Source organism: Equus asinus, chromosome 5 (genome assembly GCF_041296235.1).
Source record: "Equus asinus isolate D_3611 breed Donkey chromosome 5, EquAss-T2T_v2, whole genome shotgun sequence".
Classification (NCBI taxonomy): Eukaryota; Metazoa; Chordata; class Mammalia; order Perissodactyla; family Equidae; genus Equus; species Equus asinus.
This window is the reverse complement of record NC_091794.1, coordinates 62,994,557-63,003,903: the sequence shown is the minus strand read 5'-3', so window position 1 is coordinate 63,003,903 and position 9,347 is coordinate 62,994,557.

The window sequence follows — 9,347 nt, the reverse complement described above, 5'->3', positions numbered from 1 at the left end:
TTCTTCATTATCGGAAAAATCCTGGCTTGGATGAAAAATTATATGGTGTCCCTAAATATAGAAATTATATAAGGGATTTTTACTTTAATATCTAATCAACAAGGCATTTGTGAAAATCATTAATTAGCTCAGTATAATCTGTATTCCAGTAAAGTCTAGCTCCTTTTCTGCGGTTCCTCAGCTGCTGTTTTCTCATTACAACTGTGCAAAGTGCCAGTCTGTTGTGTCAGGAAACTTATTACTGAAATTGTGGTTGTTTATTACGTTGTTCAGTGCATAGTTCTTTAAGCGGCAAATTGTCCATTGATTTCTGAAGAAGGCTTTGCCAATTCCAGTCTGCCTGTTCTTGGAATTGAAGAGTCGGGGTAAAATTTAGTTCTGTTTAATCAAGCAACGAGTTCTATGGTTGAGCCCATATGGGTTTTTGTTTGTTTGGATTCTCTATGTAGATACACCTGGGTCAAAGTTCAACATGTTGGCAGGGTAGGAGGTGTATTTTAAATTTTTCCTGGCAATGTCAGTTGAAAAATGGATCTCTCCTCTAGTAGTGCCATAAGATCCTGAAAAACGCCACTAACCCTCACCTGGCCACAGCAGTTAGGGAGCAATTCTGACTAATGACGTGGTCACCTGCTTAGAGCAGGTTATTACACATAAACATCCGTTTCTCGAAGAAGCATCATGGACCTCTGGCCTTCAATAAAATTTGTAACTCCACATTTCTTTTTAAACTACTTAAGATCTACAATTTCTCTAACTAATGGAAAAAGCAGAATGTAGAGTATGAAGAATAGGTTGTGAGTCATATAGATGCGATTGTTAATCCCTGTCCTGCCACTTATTAGGGTGTGACCTCAGATAAATCTCTTAAACACCTTCAGCCTCCAGGTTCTTATCATCATATAAAGATCTGAGTGCATAATACACTATGCTGTCCAAGGAAGAGGTGATTTATAGCTCAGACAAAGCGTTTATCTCAGGGCCTGGAGCCTAGTACTCGCTCAGTAAAATAGAGCTACTATGGTATGATTGTTACATTGCACACTCAGTTTTAAACATCAAGTTTGCAACTACCCAGAGACACAAAATTGTGAAAATCACAACGTAACTTCCACAGTCTAGATAGATGGACTGTAATGCAGAGTGAAAATACAAACTCAACTATTTTAATTGTAGATGTGAGAACATTTTATAACATTTGAATTCATCCTTAGTATTTATTATCTTCTACTGGTTTCCATACAAAACTATTTTCCTCATTTTCTTAAAAATAGACTCAAATAAATTTTAGGTAAATTAATGCCTTAAACAAAAATCAAGGTATCTGCCTTCTAGTTCCTAGACTGACAATGTGTTCTTTGGGGAAAAAATATCGAATTGATAATTCTTATTCATAAGGAGGAAATGTGTAAAATAATCTGTCCACAACGATAAAGATAAGATTTCTGTTAACTCTTGGAGGAGATGGATTCGTGGCTGCTGAGTTTAATACCTTATGGGGAAAATAGCTGTTAATATTCAGCAACTCTTAGGAATATGCGTTTCTTCCCTAAAATGAAATAAATATGATGGAATATTTACAACAGATAAAAATCAATAACATTTCACCCATGTTATTTCAGAACTAATATGACTCTATGGAAGATCTTCATTCCATAATTTCTTATGTTATAGAAACTTTTTAAAGACTCCTTCACTATATTTTTTTCTCAGTGGTATATTATTTCATGGTGAATACCATTCTAATAATAGTAGTTAAAATTTATGATCCCCATATCAATAATATGATTATGTTTCCAAAGACACAGAGTTTCTTACATGTTTGACAAATAAGTTTTAAAATTTTACTTAATAATTTTGATCTGAGTAAATCATTTTGAAGCTTAATACTCATTTTGTAATCTTCACCGTGTCCATGGTGACTTCACAACAGGCCAAGCCCTTTTTCTAAATGCAGTTAAGCTTGTATCCTTAGCAGATCAAGTACAAATACTTCCACTCTGTTCTCTTAACTTTTAACCCACTATTTTTCAACTCCAACTTAAAATTCTCATTTTTCCCTCCTATTTTTTCCAGATAAAAGTGGCCTTCCATATCTAATAGAACAAAGGTTTATCTCAGTTCAGGGAAAATAGTTATTCTAATTGCAAGTGCCATAGAATATGTTTTCTGTAAAAGATGAGATTTGGCTACATACACTCACAAATTAGCTCATCATACTTTTTTGATCTCTCTAATTTATACCAGGTAGTTCAGCTTCTGATTGCTTGCTAATATTCAGGGACACTGAGCATTAATAAGAAACCATATCCTTTAATTTGCATGAAAACATAGATTCCTATAGAAAGAACAGGAACCTGATTTACATTGCTATTCAGGAAGCTTTGGAAATTATCACGTGTGAAGATGTGTTGAAGAGTTAGGCGTGCACTAAAAGAAAAACCTAAACATTACTGTGGGACTTTGCCTTTCCAGCCTCAAACCTTGAACTCCATATCATTGTTTGTGTTCTCTGATGAAGTAAGAATGTGTTTGAAATCAAGAACCACTTTCCTGAGGGCAGCAGAGCTACTTCAGGACCCATGACCGCCTGTGCAAGTAGATTATTAGAAGAGGAAGAAATTCAGATAGACAAAGAGAAATATCAGACAGCATTGGTTAAGAGACAATTAGCAGCAGCATCAGCAGCAATCCATGAAGAGAAAAATAATAGTAATGTAAAAGAGTAGTATGAGTCCCCTCCACGTTCCTCCGTAAAGATCCTTGTTTTCTGAGAGTAATAGAAACGATACTACGGTGGAAGATATTGGATTTGCATGGTAAAGAAACAAGACTACTTCTTTGGGAAAATGTCTGTGTGTACCCTCTGCCCATTTTTTGATCAGTTTGTTTCTTTTTTTGTCATTGAGTGGTATGAGTTCTTTGTATATTTTGGAAATCAACCCCTTGATTTGCAAATATATTCTCCTGGTTGGTGGGCTGTCTTTTCATTTTGTTCATGGTTTCTTTTGCTTGCAGAAGGTTTTTAGTCTGACATAGTCCCATTTGTTTATTTTCTCTTTTATTTCCCAGGTCTGAGTAGACACGGTATTCAAAAAGATGCTGCTAAGACTGATGTCAAACAGTGTACTGCCTATATTTTCTTCTAGGAGTTTTATGGTTTCAGATCTTACATTGAAGTCTTTAATCCATTTTGAGTTAATTTTTGTGTATGGTGTAAGATAATGGTCTACTTTCATTCTTTTGCATGGGACTGTCCAGTTTTCCCAACACCGTTTATTGAAGAGACTTTCCTTTCTCTATTGTATGTTCTCAGCTCCTTTGTCAAAGATTAGCTGCCCATAGATGTGTGGTTTTATTTCTGGGCTTTCAAATCTATTCTATTGATCTATGTGTCTGTTTTTGTGCCAGCACCATGCTGTTTTGATTACTATAGCTTTGCAGTATTCTTTGAAGTCAGGGATTGTGATGCCTCCACTTTGGTTCCTTTTTCTCAGTATTGCTTTGGCTATTTGGGGTCTTTTATTGTTCCATATAAATTTTAGGATTCTTTGTTCTATTTCTGTGAAGAATGTCATTGGGATTCTGACTGTGATTGCATTGAATCTAGATTGCTTTCACTAATATGGACTTTTTTTTTTGGAGCAAGATTAGCTTTGGGCTAATGTCTGCTGCCAATCCTCCTCTTTTTGCTGAGGAAGACCAGCCCTGAGCTAAGATCCGTGCCCACCTTCCTCGACTTTATATGTGAGATGCCTAACACAGTATGGCTCACCAAGCAGTGCCATGTCCATACCCGGGATCCCAACCGGCAAACCCTGGGCCGCCAAAGCAGAACATGTGCACTTAACCACTGCACCCCCTGGCCAGCCCCTGAGCATTGAAACTATGTGTATTCTTCCAATCCATAACATTGAATATCTTTCCATTTCTTTATTTCTGCTCCAAAGGATATGAACAGACATTTTTCCAAAGAAGATATCCAGATGGCCAACAGACACATGAAAAAATGTTGAACATCACTAATTATTGGGGAAATGAAAATCAAAACTATGAGATATCACCTTACGCTGATCAGAACGGCTATAATTACCAAAACAAAATGTAAAAAATCTTGGAGAGGATGCGGAGCAAAAGGAATACTCATATACTCCTGGTCGGAATGCAAACTGGTGTAGCCACTATGGAAAACAGTATGAAGAATTCTCAAAAAGTTAAAAATAGAATACCAAACAACCTACCTATCCCGCTACAGGATGTTTATCCAAAGAACTTGAAGTCAACAATTCAAAGAGGTTTATAAATCCCTATGTTCACTGCAGCATTATTCACAATAGCCAAGACATGGAAGCAAGCCAGACAGAGAAAAACTAATACTGCATGATTTCCCTCGCATGTGGAAGACAAACAAACATATGGACAAAGAGAACACATCAGTGGTTACCAGAGGAGAAGGGTTGGAGGGCTGGAAAAAACGGGTAAACAGGCACATATGTATAGTGACAGATAAAAACTAGACTATTAGTGGTGAGCATGATGCAGTCTATATCAATAAAATAATTGAAAAGAAACAAAAGAGTGCTGATGTTCAGAGAAGTGTCTTTATGTGTATCTACTCACCAGCAAGTGAAGTATTCCTTCACTTCCAAGTTTTAATTCTAACTTAATTTAAAGTACTAACAATTTCTATTAGCAAACAAAGGGTTCTTCCATTTATTAAATTCTGAATATGTGCTATGAATTCTTTGGTGAATTTATGGCTAAATTTTTATTTTTATCGTTATACCAATCTAAAGGCAATTAAAATTGCTATCGCTCCCTCAGAGGAGGAACTAACTCTTTTCTCGTGTCACACAATCCTTGAGATGTAGAGCCAGGATTAATTGTTGCGGATGAGATACTAAAGCACAGGTTTCCACGATCCCATGGAAGAAATATTCCCATGATATTCCTTTTGTTGTTAAAAAAAACGATATCAAATGTAAAAATGTAAATAGGCTTACATAATTTAAATATCATATTAAAATGTACAATTTGTCTCTAAATAGAAAATATTTTTCTGGGGCAATTTAAACCAGAAAAGGAGAACAGGAGGAAATAAAGGCAATGGTGAAAGATAGCTCTCACCGGCTTTTTTTTTTTTTTTTTAAAGATTTTATTTTTTCCTTTTTCTCCCCAAAGCCCCCCAGTACATAGTTGTGTATTCTTCGTTGTGGGTTCCTCTAGCTGTGGCATGTGGGACGCTGCCTCAGCGTGGTCCGAGGAGCAGTGCCATGTCCGCGCCCAGGATTCGAACCGTCGAAACACTGGGCCGCCTGCAGCGGAGCGCGCGAACTTAACCAGTCGGCCACGGGGCCAGCCCCACACCGGCTTTTAACATTCATTTTTATTAATTTAATCCTGAATGTGTACATAGGGTATTCTAGATAAGAGACAGATTTCTCATGAAATGCCTCCCAGTAAGTAATATGTCTGTTGGTGCCCCTTGCCCTAGTCCTTACCCCTAGAGCAACCTGATGAGAGCCAGGTCAGTTATCCTAATGAGTAGCTGGACACTTCATAGGCAAGATATGGGGGAAAATGACACACTTCTGCTTATAAAGGGGAAGGGGGCAGTTGTTCCCTCCTGAAATATAATGGGCCTGAATCCTAACTGAACCCTTTGGCATGTAAATAATCTCTCCGGGAGTCAGACAGCCTCATGGTTTTGGCTTTTACCAACTAGAGGTGTCTCCAACCCTTGCGTCTTATTTCTCCTTGAAACGACAGTCCCTAGGGAGATGTCTTACGGGTCCACCCTGACTAACTTAGGTGCCCATCTTAGGGTGTAACCATTTGGCTTTGGGAGATAAGAGAACTTTTAAACAAATCGATATGGATTTAATCCTTATAGTACATGGATGTTTCTTAGAGAAGTGAAAGCAAATGTTCTCCCATTTTACAGCGTGTGTTTCTGTGGCTCAGGAGACCAGGCCTTTTACAGGAGCACAGAGAATTTGCCAGCAGCAGCAGAACTGTTTTTGGAAATGAGCAAGTGGCAAAGTGTTGAGAAGGGAAAAGATCTTTTGAAGACCTGTGGTAAAGCATTGTTGGCTATATGATTTGGGGAAACTTTATAACTGGCACGACGTTCTCCTCTACTGTTAACAATTGTTGGAAAATTTTCTCTTGTAAACTAAGCAAGATCAGGCTTAGGTTAATTTACTCAGGTGGAGAAGCATGCTTTCTCTTGTTCACTGTACGATGTGTGAGAAAGTAGAGCGGCCCTCTCCTCTTTTCCCCTTAGTGGGCCAATGAAAATGCCCCAGTGCATCCCCAGTTTACGAGTACTCAAGGCTACTAATTCTCAGTCTGCCAAACATTCATCACATATCTAAAATGCATGAAGTGTGTGAGGTTCCAATTTTTGAAGGTATCTGAATAATTAAAGTTTCATTATTCCAAAGATGATATAGTGAATTGTGTTGATAGGTTAACAGATTACTTAGGAATAAAGTGCCAAAGGCACTGTCACGATGTTCTCTTCTGCAGGCCATGCCCACAGCCAGCTCTGTGCCACAACACCGTCTAAATCGCTATACTGGGATGGGTTTAGGTACCTACCACATCATAGGTCAAGAGTGCTAACCACTGACTCGTGGATCTGAAGCTTCTTATTACAAAGCTAATGCATTGTACAGATTGCATCATGCCGCATGGGTCTAAGAAAAAGCACAGTGCTTATTGTTTTGCTCAAGATTTTGTGGAAAATCGTAATGCTGGATTTTGTCCAAACTTTAATTCTTTGTGAATCTTCTTTCCGTAAAATTGTCCACTTTGTAAAATGAATCTAGAATCTGAAATACAGGGCCTTAATATCATTGTCTTTGAACTTCCTTTTCTCAGCATTATCCTTGCAATTAGAGAAAAAAATGATTATTTTATTGACAACCTCTAATAAAGCTCCTTTTATTGCCCCTTTTTTTTCTGCGCAAAATACTGCCTGCATTTTATCTGCCCCAGCACTATAAAGTATTCTGCAGGATCATTTCTCATTCTTCATAAACCGGCAGCATGCCCCAAATCAACAGTGACTGGAGTTGCTTGTCTCTAGGTCAGTTTGCTCAAACAGTTAGAACTTGTTTGTCATAAATCAGTTGAGTCCACACGCAGAGATTGATATTAATGCTTTGTTAAGAGATTTTCAGTATGGTTATCTTATACATTGCTGGTTTTGTTTGCAAAATTTAACCAGTGAAAATTGCTCCTCAAGACTCAGAAGCAGGCAACGCCACAAAGTTTACTGTCCTAAGTGGAAGTAATTGCACTCAAATTGACCCAACCTGGAATAGGAAAACATTTAGTTACAGTAATGTTCCTTTCCCTTCTCCTCCCACATGATGATCAAGGCCTTGATGCTTACCACATCAAAAATATTAAGGAAAGGCCTGTGATCTTTTCTATTGGTGTCATCCATTTTCCTTGTGCCAAGCTCAGAGCTTAGTCATGCAGATATTTGTCATATCTTCCAAGGTCAACTCACATTGTGTTCTGTCTCCAGGTCTCATGCAGCCTGTAAGAGATTTTCCATTTCTCATGGTCCTTGTTTGAACTTCTCAGTGACATTCCACACTGGCATCTCTACATTGGTTTGTTCCGAGGGCTTACATATTCATTTTGTAGAGAAGTGTCCCCTCTGCTTGAGCACAATATTAAGAAAATATTGTGAAAGTTTCTCACAATATTTTCTTAATATTTCAACAGGTGTAATGGTAAAAATACAACATTCAAAATGGTTGAAATCCAGATACAGTAGTGTTTACAAGGTAAAATAAAGCCATATATGATAATATTGGAGAAGACAAATGTCATAAAATCAATGGTCTGACATTCCTGGTTAAAATACTTTAAAAAGGGGGGGAAATTATACAAAAGGTAAACAAATAAAAGAAACTAATAAAGAACAGGAATCAATGGAATAGAAAATACAAAAACAATGAAGAAAATTAATAAAATGAAAAACTGATTATTTAAAAATATCAATAAGAGGGATGAACTTCTAATTAGGCTAATACAAATAACATCAAAGGCAAAAATTAATAGTATGGAGAATGGAGGAGGGAACTTCCATAGTTATTAAGACATTAAAAAGATAATAAAGAGATGGTATTAAATTTTATGCCAGAAAATTTGACTACTTGGATGAAATATGCAAACTATTTGAAAGATACAAATGACCCATGAAGAAATAGAAAATCTGAATATCTCTATATGCATGAAAAATAATAAAAAATTTTTTGTTGAGTAAGCAACTTCCCACAAAGAAACTTCTAACGTCTGAAGAAAGACAAATATAATTCTTAAACAGACTCAGAAAATAAACTTGCCTTGTTAGAAACGTTAAGAAGTTCTTCAGAAAGAAGGAAAATGCTGTGAGTCAGAAAATGGGTCTTTCAATAGACGAACGGATGGAAAAACTGTGGTACATGCACACACTGGGATATTTTCATAGAAAAAAATAAATGAGCTATCAAGCCACAAAAAACACCATGGAGGAACTTTAAATTTATATTTCGCAGGGTAAGAAGTCGGACTGAAAAGTCTACATATTATATCACTCCACTTAAATGGCATTTTGGAAAAGGCAAAACTACAGAGACATTAAAAAGATCCGTGGTTGCCAGTGGTTTTGGGGAGAGGGGAGGAGAGATGAATATGTGGAAAACAAGGACTTTTAGGGCAGAAAAATTACTCTGCACACTATTGTAATCGTGGATACACAATATTATGCATTTGTCAAAATCCATACAACCGTACAGCACAAAGCATGAATCCTAACAAAATTAATTTTAGTTACTGATAAAGTGTCAATATTGGTTGTTCTTCACTTGTAACAAATGCACCATACTGAAAGAAAATGTTAATCACACGGGAAACTGTGAGTTTGGGAAGGAAGTACACGGGGACTCTCTGTACCATCCACTCTCATTTTAAATCTTTACAAAAGTAACTGACCAAGTTAATATGGAGGAAAAGAACTATCTTGACCTCCTTTACGCAATATCAGGTCAAATCAGTCGTTGATAAACTTTGTTTTAGCCTGGTTAAAACAGAGTAGTACGGCTTGAAAAAATTGGGTGTTATTCCAGGAACGCAAGGTTTGTTTAATATATGAAAATTAATGCACTTCACTATATTAAAATAATATATAAGAAAAGACATGATCATTTTAATAGAGGCAAAGAAATCATGTGAAAAAACTTTTAAAAATTCATGGAAAACCTCTCAGCAAACTAAGAAGAGAAAGACAAATGCTCAGTGGTGAAAAAATAAAAATAATGATTTCTACCTAAAATCTTAAACAATGC